This window comes from Coptis chinensis, chromosome 6, assembly GCF_015680905.1.
Source record: "Coptis chinensis isolate HL-2020 chromosome 6, ASM1568090v1, whole genome shotgun sequence".
NCBI lineage: Eukaryota > Viridiplantae > Streptophyta > Magnoliopsida > Ranunculales > Ranunculaceae > Coptis > Coptis chinensis.
In genome coordinates, this window is record NC_141461.1 from 81,302,443 (window position 1) to 81,321,761 (window position 19,319).

The window sequence follows — 19,319 nt, forward strand, 5'->3', positions numbered from 1 at the left end:
ATGACTCTACAAAGCAAATGGGTGTATCGAGCCAAGAAGGAACATGATGGTTCTAAGAGATATATGGCAATGATATTCTCCCCAAATACTTTTCAATCAGTGTTTAGTATTGTTGTAGCGGAAGGTTTAAATCTTAAGTAGTTAGATGTGAAAACTGCTCACCTCCATTGTGACCATGTTGAGGAGATTTACACGCGACAACTATTGGGTTTCCTACGAAAGGATAGAGAGAATATGGTGCGTAAGCTGAGAAAGAGCTTGCATGGTTTCCAACAAGCCCTTAGGCGATGGTACATGGTTTGCACGCACCCGGATATATCCCATGTAGTGGGAGTTGCTTGGAGGTTTATAGCTAACCTTCGCAAACATCATTGGGAAGCAGTGAAACGAATATTGTGTTATTCATGGAGTACCACGGAGACATGTCTATGTTATGGTAGGGGTGTTGTGAAGATGAAGTTGAAGTGTTCAACTTTGTCGGGTCTTCTTGTTTGAAGACCATGTTGGATGAGCTGAGTGTTTCATTAGTAAATTGGATTTGGATGGAGTTGTTACAATTGAGATGTGATGTGCTTGTAGAATCTCGACAGGTTCCAAGTGGGAGATTGTTGGGTTTGTGGAACCGTCGAGCTTTGCTCCGGTGATGGTAGCGAGGATCTAACAGTTGTGAAACATAGATGGCTGGATTAAGCCAGTTTTTTCACTCTTGGACGACCCGTCAACACTGTCCCACCTTTGTGTAGTTTTTTCTCTCCTATATCGAATTCAACCTGATCTGACCAACTTTAAGAAGTTTGGACGGCCCAAGAGAACTAACCGAGATCCATGCACATTTCTTCCTTCCTGTTTTGAAGTCGGCCTGATGTCACCAACCTTGAGAAGTTTGGATAGCCCAGGTGAACCAACCAAAATTCGTTTTGACGAAATATTATGAAATTTTGACAGTTTGTCAAAATTTCAATAACCAAATCTATTTTCTCACGAAATTTTCTCCCCGCCTATATAAAGAAACTTATGGTTAGGGTTGAGATAACTTTGAGAGATTCATTTCATATGAATTGTGGGAGCTCTATTGAGCTAGGGTTTGAGTGAGGCCTCTTGTTCTTGATTCTAGATACTTCTTGTAAACTCTTCAATCTTTACTATAAAGGAAACTCGGCTCTTGTGTGGACGTAGGTAACATTTACCGAACCACCTTAAATCTTTATGTCTCTTTGCATTTACTTCCTTATTTATTGTTTGCTTGTTATGTGTGATGATGAATTAGTGATTTTGCTTTGTTGAGTTTGTTGTGATAACTACCAAAGTCTTGGGTGGGTGATTTCCTTGGTGTGATCTCCAAGTTGAAATCATTTGGGATTGAAAGTAACTAGGTTGAGGTGTGACTTTCTAGTGAAATCTCCCAACAAATAAATTAAGTCATGCATGTAAAATCTGTGTTTGGTGCCCTCGTGAAATACAGGGTTGTTAGCGATATGCAAAGCAGCTTTGTTATCATAGAACATGGAGATAGGAGATGGATGAGATAATCCAAAATCACTTAGTAGGTATTTTAACCACTGTAATTCACAAGTGAGCTTAGCCATAGCCCTATACTCGGCTCGAACGGGAAATTGTCACTTGTTTCTTAGTTTTCCATGAAACAAGGTTAGATCCCAAAAAAGTGCAATGACCAGTTGTTGAGCGTGAGTATCTGGCCATCCTGCCCAATCAGAGTCACAGTAACCTTGTAAATAAAGACTGCTAGAAGATGAGAAAAAGATCCCTGTATCAAGAGAGCCTTCCAAATAGCGAACCACGCGATGAGCTTCATCAAGATGCATAGTGCGGGGAGATTGCATAAACTGGCTTAGAATGTTAACAGAATAAGTAATATCTGGTCGTGTCACCGTCAGATAAATTAAGTGACCCACTAGACGATGATAAGAAGTCGGATCAGGGAGCAATGTACCACCTTCTTTAGATAATCGAAATTTCTGCTCCATAGGAAAATCTCCAATGCATCCACCAATAAAACCGGTATCCTTGAGAATGTCCAGAACGTATTTCCTTTGGGAGATAAAAATGCCCTTTTTTGAGTGAGCAACTTCAATACCAAGGAAATATTTAAGTTTCCCCAAGTCTTTGACACCTTCTTTAGATCCCACCCCAACTCAATAGCCTTCTTAACACCTTCAACAATTGCAACTATTTCAGCCACATAGTTAGTTGTAATCTCGAGACCTCTTATAAGTGTTCCTATCACCTGGCATGTGTGAATTATGCGAGTCACTCCCCAGCCAGCATCCCCTAGATTTCCCCTAGCACAACCATCTGTGTTCACCTTTAGAAAACCTTGCGGAGGAAGAGACCAATAACATTCCATAATCCTAGGTGCTCTTCTGAGTTTATTTTGTAAGCCCAAAGTGTGTAAAGTGGCAAGTTCCTGAGATGTGTTGTCCATAGTTCCAGCTGATTGCATGTAGGCGTCTACAATTGCTTTTTTATCTGTGCTCTTACATAGTTGTCCTTGACCTGCACTTCGTCATATAGTCTCTTGTTTCTTGATTTCCAAATGTGTACTAGGCACGTGATGGCTACTACAGACCATATATCTAGATCTCTTGTTAGCGGGATTCTCTTCTTGCAAGCATTGAGAACATCATTCCTTGAGTGAATTGTTCCCTGAATATAAAAGCTCTGTTTGAGATACTCCTAATGTTTCTGTGCAAAACTACAATCAAAGAGTATATGTTATTGAGTCTCTTCATATTGCTTGCACATGCAACAAATGGACGTCAAGCTGAATTTCCTTGCCTTTAGCTTATAATCAGTGTGCATCACTCCTCGAAGAACTTTCCATCCAATTCCTTGAACACTAGGGTGAAACACGAACTTCCATAAGAATGAATACCAGTTCACTTTTGTTTCTTTCTTCTGGGTAGCTTCATATGCAGTAGAGACTGAAAATAGCCCATATGTGGCTGGCATCCAGATTCGTGTATCCTCCTGTGTAAAATCAGGTTGTTGTAGTAAGTTCAAGTTCACTCCCACCCTATTCAGAATTTTTGTGAACTCTGCGGTGAATTCCCAGTGATAATTTCTGATACATTCACTCAACTTGGAGCTACATTGCCTCCAGAAACCGTTGTGCATAGGGATTAGATCACAGAGATCATCTAAACATATCCAATTGTCTTTCCAGATGTTGATGTCTTTGCCTGTTCCAATGGTCCAACTAGTATGCGTCTTGGCTTCCTCGAGTGCACACTTCATGCCAGACCAAATGGATGATTTCTTGTACTTTGTCCATTCACCATTTCTTCCACCATATTTCCCTCTCATAAAGCATGCCCAGTCACTGTTGTTGTTTACCATACACCAAGCCATTTTTAGTAGCATCGAGAGATTTATATCTTTGAGTCTCCTTACTCCTAATCCACCTTCTTCTTTCGGCTTGCATGTATTTTCCCAATTTAGTGTCATGAACTTCTGTTATGAGGGGTTGTCACTCCAAATAAAATTTATGATGATCTTTTCACACTCCTTGATTGTAGTAGTTGGCCATTTATAAATTGCCATATTATGAATAGGTATGTTATTCAACACATGCTTTGTCAACACCACTCTACCTTGAAAAGATAACAATTTGTCGGCCCAACTTGATGCTTTCAATCTAACCTTATCTACCAATGAAGCCAAAGCTTGTTTAGTAACTTTGCTAGTAATGAGTGGTACACCGAGGTATTTTTCTGGTAATGCTCCTTCTTGAATCCCAAGTAACTCAACAATGGCATTTCTTCTTGTGGGAGTCATGGGGCTCAAGAATATCTTGCATTTTTCCTTGTATATGTACTGCCCAGCTAAATTCTGATATCTCTCAAGAAGAAGAAGTAAGTGTTTAAGACATCTTTTGTTCGCATTGTAAAATATAAAAATATCATTCGCAAACATGAGGTGAGAGGGGCTTGTGTAGTTCGCATTTATGATCATCTTCTGGATTCTCCTCTGAGTTACAAGCCATTCCATTCCTTTATTGAGGTAGTCCTCAGCAAAAGCGAAGAGAAGTGGTGAAAGTAGGTCTCCCTGCCAGAGACCCCTACTAGCTGTAAAGAAATCTTTTGGCCCTCTGTTGATCATCACTGAGACATTGTTGTTTGAAATTGCTCCTTGTACCTAAGAGATCCATATGTGAGAGAATCAAAATCTTGATAAAACTGTCCAAAGAAATTTCCAATCAAGAGTGTCAAAAACCGGGGAAATATCCAATTTGAGAGCTATGTTCCCTCCATGTCTTTGGACTTTCAACTCATTAATCATTTTTGACGCCAATCCAATTGCTTCATGAGAATTTCTGTTCGAGATGAAACCATATTGTTTCTTCGAAACTATCCGTGTGGAAACTGGAGCCAGTCTTGAAGCTAGGATCTTGATGATAACTTTATAGGAGAAATTGGAGAGGTAAATAGGTCGGAATTTATTCAACTGGTTTGTATTCCTTTCTTTTGGTATCAAAACTATAAAGTTTGAGTTGAAACTTGAGGCTAGTCTACTCTTAATGAAGAAGTATCTCACAGCTCTGACTACATCTCTTCCAATAATGTTTTAGCAGACTTGATAGAAATGGCCATTGAAACCATCGGGTCCTGGTGAACTATCTGGGCATAGTTTAAAAATTGTTTTTGTAATTTCTTCATGGTTTGGCATCTTTAACATATCCTCATTCTCTTGCTCAGTTACAGTCTGTGGGATGAGCTGTAGGAGACCTTCATCTAAGTCCAGATTCTTTGCTCTAAATTTCTCTGTGTAGTGACTTACAATGAAGTTGTTGATCTCCTCCTACTCAGTTAGCATCTTACCTTGATAATCTTGCAATTCCTTGATCATAGCTCTTGATTTTCTTATGTTAACAAGGTTCTGGTAGTATTTTGTACTTCTATCAACCTCTTTATCCCATCGAGTTCTTGATCTTTGTTTCCAAAACACTGCCTCCTGCTCAAGCAAAGATTCCACCTATAACTCCTGTTCTGCAATCTCTAAGGCCAGCATCTCATTTTCATCTTGTTCAAATTGTTGTTGCAGGGCTTTCAGAGTTGTGGTCTCTTTGGCGATATTGGTACTGAGCATGCCAAATACATTCTTATTCCAGTGATTAAGTTTTCTCTTTAGCCTCTTGAGCTTTTGTGCTAGAATGAAGAGAGAGTGTCCTACTATAGGTGCCTTCCAGTTTTCCTCAACCACCTTAAGAAAATCAGGGTGTTTAGTCCACATGTTAAAGAAACGAAAAGGTGCATTCTTGGGCTTAGGAATAGAATCAATCCAACCAACTAGAGGGAGTGATCGAAACAGAATCTACTAAGCACTTTATATTGCCATCCAGGAAAAAGAGGAATCCAATTAGAGTTGATAAAAATTCTGTCTATTTTATCTCTTATCCTTCTATTACCTTTCTGCTTGTTCGTCCAGGTAAAGTGGAATCCAGTGCTTGACGCTTCTATTAAGTGATTATGACTGACTGCATCTCTAAAATCTGTCATAGCTGCATTGGTGGGCTGAAGTCCCCCTTTTTTTTCTATGACACTGAGATATGCATTGAAATCTCCCATTACAAGCCATGGGAGATTGTTAGGATTCATGTTGGATAGTTCATGCCATAGTACAAAATATCAGGATATGGGTATTTATCGATACTCAATTTCTGGATATGTATTGTGGATATATCTTTCTCTTTGGGGATATTTGACATTGTTTCACATGCAAATATCATGAATATATCCAAAATATCGACAAATATCGTAGATATTGTAGATATTTCTTGATATATCATGATACATTATTTATATTTATTTGAAATATAATAGTAAATATTAAATAAAATTGTTATATACACAAAATATCGCAAAATATCCCCAAATATCGCAAAATATCACAAATATCGTCGATATTTACAATCGTATATATCTCTAAACATATCGTGATATTTATATATCTTTTTCTGAAATTTGGATAAATATCCCCAAATATCGCGATATATTGGGATATTTTGTAATATGGTTCATGCCATAAGGGTCTCCGTTGGATGTATAATGAGCTGGCATGAACCATTGTTCTTATTGAACCATTGCAGTCGACTGTTAGCTGCTGGCTGGAAAATGAAATGAGGGTTGGAGTGGGCATGGATTCCTTCCAAAGTAACCAAATGTTGGGAGTGCTTTGGTTATATTGGTTTGCTAGGATAGAATTGCTCAACCCCAAGGACTGTATAAAACTAGAAGGAATGAGATTTGGCTGGATTTTAGGTTCTACAATTCCTAAAATGTCGGGGTCCCATTCTTTAAAAAGTTTAAGGAGTCTATTTTGTGTTTTGACATTGGAGATGCCTCTGGAATTCCAGAAAATGCACCTCATTTATAAAGAAAATAGGGTTTATTGTGTGTTGAAAAGGTGGTTTACCTTGTGGCCTTCCTCCTCCCAATCTTCTTGGGAGTTGGTTTGATGGATACAAGCTTTAGGATGGGGACCGACTTTCTAACTGAGTGCCCAGTATCCTCTTCATCATGTATGTCTCCCCATTGTTCTTTGTCAGGTGGCTTCAAAGGGGACAATTGAGCTTCCTTTAACTTCATGACTTGCAACACTTTCGCTGTCTCATGCTGTAATTTTCCCTGTGTCTTCAGTGATGTTGAAATTGCGCAAGAAGAAGGCAATAACATATTCATCATTGCCGGTAATAATAATATATATCGTCCACATAAATAAGAACAAATATTGAAAAGCTGCTTTTATGATAAATGAATAAAGAATAATCAGCCTTAGAAAGCCTGCACCAAGGAGTGTAGAAGAGAATTTTGCAAACCATTGGCGAGATGCTTGTTTCAACCCATAAATGGATTTGTAAAGCTTACAAATTAAACTTGAGTGTCCCCCTGTCGAGCAAAACCTGGTGGAAGTGCCATGTAAACCTCTTCGTTAAGATCACCTTGTAAGAAGGCATTATTAACATCAAGTTGGCCTGGTGTAGAGACCAACGTTTAACAGTTGCAATAGATAGTAAAACACGTATAGTGACCAATTTAGCAACCGGTGCGAAAGTATCATGGTAATCTAGCCCTTCAATTTGAGTAAAACCTTTGGCAACTAATTGAGCTTTGGGACGCTTGATGGTACCATCAGATCGATACTTAGTTTTGAATACCCATTTGCAATCAACGGATTTTTTGTTTGGAGGCAGATATGTCAGAGTCCATGTATTATATCTTTCTAGTGCTTCAATTTCCTTCTGCATTGCATTCCTCCATTGAGGTAATTTAACAGCTTGGGAGAAGGTTTAATTTTGGGGTCATCTGTAGAACAAATGGTGAAAACAAAAGACTTGTGTGCAGCGGAAAAATTAGATATAGAAGTATAATTGTGAAGAGGATATGGTGTACCTTTCAACTTTGAGGTAGATAAAGAAGGTAAACATTCATGAATGGCCGTGGAACATACATAGGCATCCAAATAAGGTGCAGGTCATCGAGTGCGTTCTGTCATTTCTGATGTAGCAGGAGGAGATGTACCTGTAGATGTAGAAACAGATGTAGTAGTAGGTGTACTAGTGGTTGGTTGGGCAGTAAAAAATGGACATGTTGTGTTTGAATTTTCAGAAATATGTGCATTGGATGAAGGAGGTACGGTAGTGGAGGTATTAGGAAGTGAAGATGCAGTAGGAGGTGTATTGTCATAACAAGGATTTTCACTCAAGGACAATGGTAGAACTAGATCAAGAGAGTGTAATGGTGGTGATACTGGTAGTGAGGATATGTCATGAAAAGGAAATATACCTTCATAAAATATAATATTGCGAGAAGTCATTATAGTTTTAGTTGTAATATCAAAAACACGGTAACCTTTTTGTGTTGCATGTGGATAGCCAATAAACACCCCAGGTTTAGCCCGTTGATCAAATTTATGTCGAATGTTGTTGTTGTGAACAAAGTATAAGCTTCCAAAAATCTGTAAGCAAGAATAATCAGGTTTTGAGCCAAACAAAATTTCATGCGGACTTCTATGTGACAAAATAGGAGTTGGCATTTTGTTAATTAGATAAGTAGCTGTAAGAATGCATTCACCCCAAAATTTTAAAGGGAGATGCACCTGGAATCGAAGTGCACAAGCTACTTCAAGAAAATGGCGGTATTTACGCTCTACACCCCCGTTTTGCTGGGGAGTTCCAACACAACTTCGTAGGTGAATAACACCATTGTCAAAAAAAAAAAAAAAAAAAAAAAAATCTTTTGCATATCTTTAGATAAAAACTCAATTCCAATAATGAACAAGTTGTATAGATGGAAAAATCTCATTACCATTGTTGGAGTAAACACGATGTATGTGATACTGAAATTGGGTGCGAGCCATGGCGAAAAAAAATTGCAAAATTTGTTTTGTTTCCGATTTAAAATGCATGAGCTGAGATAGAGCCAAATGCAACGACTAAAATCATCTACAATAGTTAAAAATAGCGAGAACCATTTAATGATGGTTGAGAAAAAGGACCCCATATATCACAATGAATTAAATGAAAAGGTCTAGTAGTATTAGTAGAACTTGAAGGAAACGATAAACGAGCTTGTTTTGCTTGAGGGAAAATATTGCAAGTTTTATTTTCTGAACAAGAAATAATTGAAATGCCTATAACTAGATGACTTAAAGAGTGATAAGAAATGTGACCAAGGCGCCAATGCCATAATTCAATAGAAGGTGGTTTGATAATGGCCATAGCTGAAGCCGCTTGAAAATAGTATAACCCTTCATGAATGTTACCCTTCCCAATCGTCATCATCTTCGTTGATTGGTCCTGAAAAACACATTTACAAGGAAAAAATATTACAGCACAATCATTTGAGTTGGTAAGTTGACTAACGGATAAAAGGTTATACTTGAAAGTGGCAATGAAGAAAATATTTTCAAGTTTAATAGTAGGAGACAACTGAACAATACCAATATGAGTTACAAGTACAAAAGCATTTGAACCATCAGGAAGACCAACACTAAAAGGATTGGGACATGGTTTAATTATATGAAGAAAAAAGAGATAAACTATAGCACATATGATTGGATGTGCCTATATCAATAATCCATACCGAATTTGTGGGAACAGTGAGAGCAATACCTGCTAAGTGTGCACTATAATCTGCACTACCTGAAGAAAGCATGGCGAGTAATTTGTTGTATTGTTCCTTAGTGACGTTTAGAGGTGCCAACATTTCATGTTCTTTGTTTTTTGTTGTTTTCTGTGGGTCAACAGAGTTCTTAGGAGGGTAGCTATGGAGTTTGAAACAACGATCTATGGTATGATTGTCTCTACCACAATGATCGCAATAAAAACGTGGTTTTTGATTGCCACGGTTGAGAATGTTTCCACAAGGCACAGACATGGCAGCAAGTGCTGTTGCTTCTAGAACAGGAGATGAGAATGAATGAATCTCTTGTTGCTTTTATTCTTGATGGGCAAGCGAATAAATCTTGGTAATGGGAGGAAAGGGCTCCATGAGAAGTATTTTAATACGTATTGGTTTATACCTATCATGGAGACCTTGAAGAAATTTCATTGCTCGATCGTCAATAATTTGGTCTGCAAGAAGCTTGCCGCCATATCCACAAGTGCATGGCTCTTGGAGTAAGCACGCGTAGATATCTTAACATAAAATATCATGTGCGAGCCAGATGGGCCTATATATGACTTAGTTCTAGGTAATCGATCTGAGCTCTGTTTTTGGATTCAGACATGTAGATGCCCCCGAAACGCTGGTGATAAGAGCCCAAAACTGTAGTTTTAACCCTGTAACAGTCATACTTTTAGACCAATTATGTGAGTAATAATTAAGAGTTAATACTGATTACGTGTTTTTATGCATTTCAGGCTTCAAAGTCCATTATGTGTAGAAATGTGCCACTTTAGCGAGATAAAGGAGCCAAGGTCGGTTGCTAAGGAGTTCTGTGATTAAAAGCCAATTTTCAAGAAGACAAAGCCTATGTAAAGCCCGGTCAAAAAATGGAAAGTCAAAGTCCACGCGGGCAAAAATAGTGCACAAAGTCAACAGAACTTCCGAAGACCATATCTTTGGACTCAGACGTCGGAATTGGACCTACCTTACGTCAAAACGACTGGCTCGGAGAGAGCTTTCCAATGGTCCAAGCCTTGGCCTAATCAGAGGAGCAGAAGTGGATGAAAAGTCTGTTGAAGTCAACTGCAGCTGAAGAGGCCTTTTTGGACTGAAAGTATTGGGTTTTGGGCCTGATTCTCTGGCCCGAAACATGGATCCAAGCCCATGCACGATTTTTGGATTTGAACATATAAAAACCAAGGGTAGCTAGTTAGACATAAAACTATATATAATTCTAGATCTAGTTTTCAGTAGATTAATTAAGTTTAAGTTCCATTTTCAATTCTTGTTTTAGATTAAGTCTTTGAATCATTGTTCTTGATTGATTCGATAAATAAAATAGTTATTTTGTCAATTTCGATTTTTGTCATTTCAATTTATAGATCTAGTTTTAATTCTTGTTGATTATCATTTCGTAGTTTAAGTAGATTGAAACATTGTTAGTTAAATTAGTTAAGTTAGAATTTTAATATGATGTGTAGTTATAATTCAATGGGAAATGATGGGTTGATGACTCAAGGCTAAAACCTCCATTATAGGGGTTGATGAAGCTTTGATGAAAACTTAGTGGTATAGTGTAGAAGCGTTGTAGAATCTATTCCACTCTAGAAGGTCATGATTCGCCATGAGAATGGGTGGACGACCTCACATGCTAGTTAGTATTTGGTAGAAATGTCATGAACACTAGGGATTAGAACTCGAAATTCTTGCCGTAAGAACGTAAGAATCGAGATACAAGAATCTATGCTAGGTTATTAAGTTGGATTCGAGGTGGATTCAATTCCCTCTAATCCTTTATCTAGATTAAAAACAATCATATTTCCATAGCATTAAGTAGTTTAAATTCAACATAATCAATTTCATATTGTATCGTAGTATAACACCCTTCGTAAAGCTCTCATTGGACTTAAGACCCATTAGTTAACTCTGAAAGCATTCCATGCTAGAGAACTAGGAGTGGAACAATTTGTTACTCCACTCTATTTCGATAGAATTGAGAGTAGAAAAAATTGATAAATATAGACACGTTAAAGTTTTAGTTTACTTACGTTTTGAGTTTCATCATTCATTTAAGTAGGTAAACTATCATTTTATCATTTATCAAATGGACGCACCGCCATCTTAGTTTCACTTTAGCATTATTTTCATAGTATAATTAGTCATTTTTAAGTCCCATTAAACCCACCCACCCTTGTTTGATTCATACCGTGGTTGTCCGTTTTCAGCTTTGAAAAGTTCCGAAAATTACATCGAGCGATCCGCTTCTAACCGAGCACACGCGCCAAACGCCTGGAACCTTGAACGCCCCATCTCGCGTGACCCGCCCTAAAAACACTGTAACTTGAGTTACGCGGGAGCTAATCGCATCGCCTAAGCGGCACACCCACGCCTCTAAGCTAAATTTTTCGGATTTCTACAGTTTGTTTCGAACTTCGATTTTTAAGTTTTTCAGTATTCTAACTTGTTATTTACATCGAACACGCGTAGAAACAAGACGCTATTCATAAGTGAAGCAAGGACGCTTATTAGGTATTCCTTTCTTCCATACCTCGTGATCTCGGTTAGAGGTTTATACTAAAATATCAAGATTGTTTGGAGTGTTGTTGTCGGTTTAGACTTAGACTTGCATGAGATTAAGTCCGGTCGGAGAAAAAACACCGAACGTAATTAACCGGTCAACGCCAACAAAAAAATCTATCGAGTATACCAATCACTACACCTCTAGCTACTATTCCACCAACCACACCGACATAATGGCTGAAGAAAGAGAGACTCCTCTCTCCGACTTTTACAAAGCCTCGAGCGATAGCCCTAAATCTTGCATCGTTCTAGCAGACCCGATTGGGGATTTTCAAATTCCCCAAACATATTTAATTTGTTACCCATTTTCCATGGTTTAGACCATGAAAAACCTTATCAATACATCGTAGGATTGAACAAGTCCTTACAACATTCCATCATCCTACGGTTGGTGCGGAACAAATTAAACCGGTGGTATTTCCCTTCACCTTAGCCCGATAAGGCGTCTTGGTTAACGCCCAAGCGCCTAACTCGTGGACTCGTGGGCTAAACTTGTTGTTTGTTTATGGAACATTTTACCCACCCCTAAAGACGGATGAGATGCTTTCCAAGATTCATTTTTTCCCACGAATCCTCATTAATCATTTTTCGAGGCTTGGAATCGTTTCACCGACCGCTTATAGAGTGTCCACACCATAACCTAGCAAAAGACACGTTAGTTCGTGCCTTTTTCAAAGGACTTCAACATCACCATAAAGAAGTCCTTGACATAATGAATGGGGGTAGTTTCCTAAGTAAAGGAGCCCTGAGGCTTACAAATTTTAGAAGAGCAAACTAAACGCAATAACAATTAGGGGGTAGTGACGATATCCCCGCCTCGCTAGTTCTTCTTCAACAGATTAAGGCGCCGGTATGTTTGAGATGAAATCCGATCAGAACTTAAAAATTTAATCGAATCTCTAACTAAAAAGGTTGAGGCTATTTATGTTCAACAAAAGCCTATCCCGTCATGAATGTAAACTCCAACCCATGTAATTTCTGTTTGAGTCCCGAGCACCTCGACTCTATTATCCTCTCTCGCCTATGAACAACAACAATCAGAGCAAGATAATGTTTGCTCCATTAATAGCTATCCTATTCCTAATGCCCCATGGAGACAACATCCCAACTTTAGTTGGCGAAACAATCAACAAGTTACACCTCCAGGGTTTAATAACCAAAATGTTAGGCAAGCAAACAATTATAACCAAGCTCCACCTAGACAAGGACAAGGTCAGGGGAATTATAATAATTATAACAACCAAGCGCAACCACGACAAGGTCTAGCACAAGGTCAGGGTAATTATAATAGTTATAATACCAATAGAGGTATCGTTCCGGTTAACAATAGTAACTATCACAACCCACCCATAAATAATCAACGTGAGATAGTTCCAGTCGCACCACCTGTGACTACTACACCTACATAACCGATCGTATAGACGCCTTTATACAGATTACCCAACAACTTTTCCAATCAATGACTAAATCAAACCAACAGATCTTACAATCCATAAATCAGGGCATACAACAATTAGCCCAAGAGAAAACCCAACCAAAAGGCGTGTTTCCAGGACAAGCGATAACAAACCCTAAAACAGCAAACACAGCCTTTGAGGTAAACGGTAACACTAGTACGGAAACTACAATTGTAAGTGACCTTAATGCCATCACCACTCTCCGCTCTGGAAGAGTTGTTGATAACAAAGTAACTATGCCTATAGTTACCCCATCAGTACTCCCTACACCGGATATCGAACTAGATACCGAAATAGAAACTGAAGAGCCTACCACGGTAGAGGTACCAGTTCAACAACAAACTAAGAAACAGAAAGCCAAGGTTACACATCAAGTCGAGCCATACGCTAAATATAGAGTGAAACCACCGTTCCCTCATAAATTAGCCATGTTAACCAGGGATACAAACTTTGAGGAGATTAGGAACGTTTTCAAAAATCTAACGATAAACCTTCCTTTTCTCGAAGCTATTAAAAAGCTACCTAACCACGCTAAGTTTCTTAAGGAGTTGTGCACTACTAGGCGTAAGACAAACATACCTAAAGACACCTTTCTAACTGAACAGTTCCCAACTTTATCCAAAAATAATGGAATTGTTAATTACAAGGACCCTGGTCATCCTACAATAAAATGCACCTTAGGAGATTCCCACACGACGACTGCTTTATTAAACCTGGGGGCAAGTGTTAACTTACTCCCGTATTATTTGTATAAACAAATAGGTCTACAGGAAATGCAACCTACAAAAATAACGTTGCAATTAGCGCACAGTCAATTAAATATCCTAAGGGTGTAGTGGAAAGCGTGCTTGTTAAGGTTCAGATTTCTACTATCCCGCGGATTTTGTTATCCTCAATAATACGAAGTCACTAACGACTTCATATACCGATCATCTTAGGCCCTTCTTGGCAACCGCCAACGCCAACGCTTTATAAATTGCAGCGATGGTAAGATGTCCTTATCTTTTGGCCATCTTTTGTTAAGGTAAATGTTTTTAAAATGATGAAACAGTTACCAGATTTGTCTATAGATGGGGAGGTTAGCATGATCGAGACCTTAGCTCAAGATTATTTTAACAACACTTTTCCCGAAAACAATATAAACAAATTCCTTTCTTTTGGAACTTCAGATTTTGTAAATGACTCCTACTTGGAGGAAGTCAACACCATCCTTGAGTCCACACCAATTGTAAAACCGCCAGTCGCTCCATATACTGAGTATGAAGACTTGCTACCTAAGCAAGTATTCATTATGCAAGATGAGGACCGATTTAAACATCGTTGATTTTCCTTCCACCCCGGTGCTTAAACATCTTCCCCGAGTTAAAATATATTCAACTTGATCCGGATGGTAGTCATCGGTAATTATATCTTCTCTCGTTATCTAAGAATAAAGAGACACGTTTAATCCGGGTGATTAGGGAACATCGGTCTGCGATTGGTTGGTCCCTAGCCGACATTAAGGGAATTGACCCTAATGTTTGCACTCATCGTATCCATTTGGAGGATAACGCGAAGACTTTCGCTGAAACCTCGGCGTCGCTTGAACCACCGCCATGAAAGAGGTGGTTAGGGAAGAAGTCTTACGATTACTTTCGATCGCGGGTATCATATACCCAATCTCGATAGCGAATGGGTAAGCCCCATTCATGTAGTTCCTAAGAAATCGGGGAGTTACCATGGTGCGTAGCGGAAAGGGTGACTATGTTGTCACACAAGGTCCTATGAAATGGAGGATCTGTATTGATTATAGACGTTTAAATGCTATGACACGAAAGGATCACTTTCCTTTACCTTTTTATAGATCAAATGCTCGGACGCGCTTAGCTGGTCATGCTTTTTTATTGTTTTCTCGGATGGCTACTCGGGCTATTTTCAGATTATTATTGATATTGATGACCAAGAAAAGACTACCTTCACATGTCCCTTTGGAACGTATGCCTATAAACGAATGCCTTTTGGCCTTTGTAATGCTCCGGTACCTTCCACGGTGTATGCTTCATATATTTAGTGACATGGAAGAGCTTTATGGAAGTTTTATGGATGATTTTTCTATCTATGGAGACTCCTTCACAGATCGTTTGTCTAACTTTGTCTAAGGTTTTGACACGGTGTGAAGAAAAGAGCCTCATTTTAAACCTGGGAAAAGTGTCATTTTATGGTGAAAAAGGGCATAGTACTAGGTCACATTGTATCTAGTGATGGCATCAAGTAGATAAGGCCAAACTAGATAAGATAGTGACTCTACCAAAACCACGGACTGTCCGTGATATTAGAGCCTTTCTAGGCCATGCGCGGTTTTATAGGCGGTTTATTAAAGACTTCTCGAAAATAGCTAGGCCTTTAACTAATCTGCTTTTGAAGGATGCAATCTTTGATTTTAATTTTAACTGTAAGCAGGCTTTTGAAACTTTAAAAGCCGCCCTAACCTCTGCACCAATTATACAGCCTCCTGATTGGTCTAAACCTTTAGAACTCATGTGTGATGCTAGTGACTATACAGTTGGTGCAGTCTTGGGACAAAAACTAGATAATAAGTCCACTGTTATTTATTATGCTAGTAAAACCTTAAACGATGCTCAACGGAATTATTCAACTACCGAAAAAGAATTCTTAGCTGTCATTTATGCTTTAGATAAGTTTCGTCCTTATTTGGTTGGTTCTAAAACTTTAATTTACACGGACCATGCAGCCCTTAAGTACCTTCTTGTAAAGAAGGATGCTAAGCAAAGATTAATCCGATGGATCCTTCTCCTGCAAGAGTTCACATTAGAAATAAAGGACAAAAGAGGGGTCAAAAACGTAGTTTCCGACCACTTATCTAGACTCCCAAACGACGATAATAGTGATTTTGAGTCCATACCGGACTCTTTTCCTGATGAGCATCTGTATGCTATTTTTCAAAGCACCATGGTATCTTTGACATTGTAAATTATTTAGCGGCTGATGTTATGCCTTATAATTGGTCAAGAAATGAACGTAAGAAGTTCTTGGCCGAGAGTTAAGTTATACTCTTGGGATGAGCCCTACCTTTTTAAGTATTGGCGCGGATCGATTATTCGTCGTTGTATTCCCCAGTGGAAATATAATGAAGTTCTATCATTCTGCCATGACAAAGAGTGTGGTGGCCATTTTAGTGGGATGAAAACAACCGCTAAAGTTATTCAATGTGGATTTTATTGGCCTACCATTTTTAAGGATGCCCAAGTGCATTGCAAGACGTGTATTCGTTGCCAACAACTTGGGCGAATCACGAAGCGTAATATGATGCCATTAAATCCAATTTTGATAGTAGAAATTTTTGACGTTTGGGGTATTGATTTCATGGGTCCCTTCCCTGTTTCCCACGATTTCATTTATATTCTAGTTGCCATGGAATACGTGTCTAAATGGATAGAGGCCCTAGCTTGCCGTAGCAATGACCATAAGACCATTGTATTTTTTTATTAAAGAATATATTTTCTGTCGGTTTGGCATTCCTAAAGCCATCATTAGTGATGGTGGAACACATTTTTGCAATAGAGTTGTTGCATCCCTAGTGAAAAAGTATGGAGTTACACACAAAGTAGCAACTCCTTATCATCCACAAACTAGCAGACAAGTAGAAATTTCTAATAGGGAAATTAAAAAGATTTTAGAAACAATCAGAAACCCCGATAGGAAAGATCGGGTCAAGCGCCTATCGGATGCCTTATGGGTATATAACTGCTTTCAAAACTCCTATAGGTATGTCTCCCTTTAGACTTGTATTTGGGAAACCATGTCATTTGCCCCGTTAAATTAGAGCATCGTGCTCGTGGGCTATAAAAGCCTTAACTTCAATATTGATGAGGCAGGTGTCAAACGCAAGTTGCAATTGAATGAGCTTGAAGAAATCCGTAGCGATTCTTACGATCTCGCGAAGGATTATAAAGCTAACATGAAATGTGTTCATGATAAGCAAATCTTGCGCAAAGAGTTTGTGGTCGGTCAAAAGGTCTTGCTTTACAACTCCCGTCTACATATTTTCCCAGGGAAACTAAAAACCCGTTGGTCTGGTCCTTTTCTAGTTACTGAAGTCACCCCTTACGGGGCAATCACCTTGGTAAATCCCAATGACAATAGTACATTTCAAGTTAATGGTCAACGGTTAAAACATTTTCACGAACTTCTGTCCCCTGATGTAGAGGAAGTCCTTTTACAGGACCCTGTCTATGAGGATTGACCTTTGTCATTTGGTGTACTTCCTTCCACTTCCATATAGTGGTAAGTGCACCATCCAGGTAACCGGGCCCTCCCTATGGAGTGTGTGGCAGTAAGTACTTGGATCCTAAGTCCACATTTCACATAATTCACGTTTTCCACTTTTGCATGTTTTCTCGATTTTTGAGTCATGTTCCTTTATGGGGTGAATTATGTATTTATTGTTTTTCGTTTTTCTTATAATAAACTAATAAAAAAATAAAAAATTCTAAATCGTAGAAATAGCAATCCAACAAGTCTTGGGAATCTGACTTTAAACGACCCACGTTAAAACAAATTTTGTGTTTAAAAATTTGTTTGGGGGTGGGCAGTCGGTCTTTCCATCCGGATTGCTCAAACTTTCCATTTGTGTTGCTTAGGCCCAGTAGTGTAGTTCAATTGGGTTGACGTTATCTAAAACTTAGATTTCCTTCGTTCGCATAACTTACGTCACACACGCACTTTGAGGCGTTTTTCCACCTTCTTATACGTCACCCATGGTTGGAATTGAGTGTTTTATGGATCATTGGATTGGAAATTCTCTACTGATCATTTCCATAACTCATTCGCCAAAATCGGGCTAGTAACAAAGCGGCAAATTGAATTTGAAATTGCTCAAAAAATCGGGAAATTTCGGAATTTAAATTGGGCTTGGGCCTAAAACTTCACAAGACTAGCACAAGACCACGCTGCCCTTCTTTCCCAAAACACAAAGTTCTTTCCTTTCCAATCCCACCAATTACCAAAGTTTAAAACAAACCTTGAACACCAAAATAAAAAATAAAAAAATAAAAAAAGAGAGAAAAGGAAACCTAACTACACCCACGCCAAGCAATTCAATCCAACTGAAATCTTCTCCAAACCATTACCACCACCAACCCCAACAATTTTAAAACTCCGAAAACAGCCACCAATTCAAGCTTTAACCTGCCACCGTACCCACCATCGCCACCACCGTGTCTTTGGTTGTTTTACATCAAACTCGCCTCCCCCACCGTCTACAAACCATTGGTTGTTTCAAAATTTTCAATGGCGCTACGACGAAGAATTTTGTTGGAGCACGCGTTTGCTGCCGACAGCTTCGCGCCATTTTACGACGCGGAGATGATTAGGAGGGATTGGAACGGACTGTGGTACTCGACTGAGGAGTTCTATCACTATGATTTGGTAGAACAGTTTTATAAGAAGCGAGAATTGGAGGGGGATAGGATTTTCATAAAGGTAGCAGGAACGAGGAGGGAAGTAACGAGACAGCTTGTTGTTGTTCGAGATTTGTTAGGAATTACGCTTTAAAAGCAACCTAGTAATCGACCATTCGGGAATCCCAAAGATCTTTGGAGTTCCCGCTTTGATGAAAGATACTTGTCGTGGAGGGTGAATACAATCCGACATCTCATCATGGTCCGCCATCCAACCGAGAACCAATCAATCGGGTCTGTAGCTCGGTGGTCGGTAGGAACGCCCTCGGGAAAGACAAAGTCGGCGATATCGGTCCGCAATGTCCGCGACGTTCTCGGATTTTGCAAACAAATAAGTATAATTTCTTCATCCTCGATTTAATGTTTAATGTGATTAGAGGGTGGGAAAGAGCTTGGCGCCTCTTCCCGTATTGATCACTAAGATCATGCTCTCCTTTAGAGTTGTCGCAAAATCTACTCCTATTAAGATCAAATTGCATTCTAATGCAAGTATCTATACAGATTGTATCCAAGAGACTTGACCGTTGTCTGAAGGAAAGGTGGTTGAGTCGGAGGATGAAAGGGAGGATATGCCATGTCTGGATGACGATGCATTAGATAGTTGTAGTTCTAATTTAGAACGCATGCAAATGTTGCAAACTGTCTTGCGTTGCGTTTATGGTATTTGTGAAAATATCCGAGATAGACAGATTGTAGTT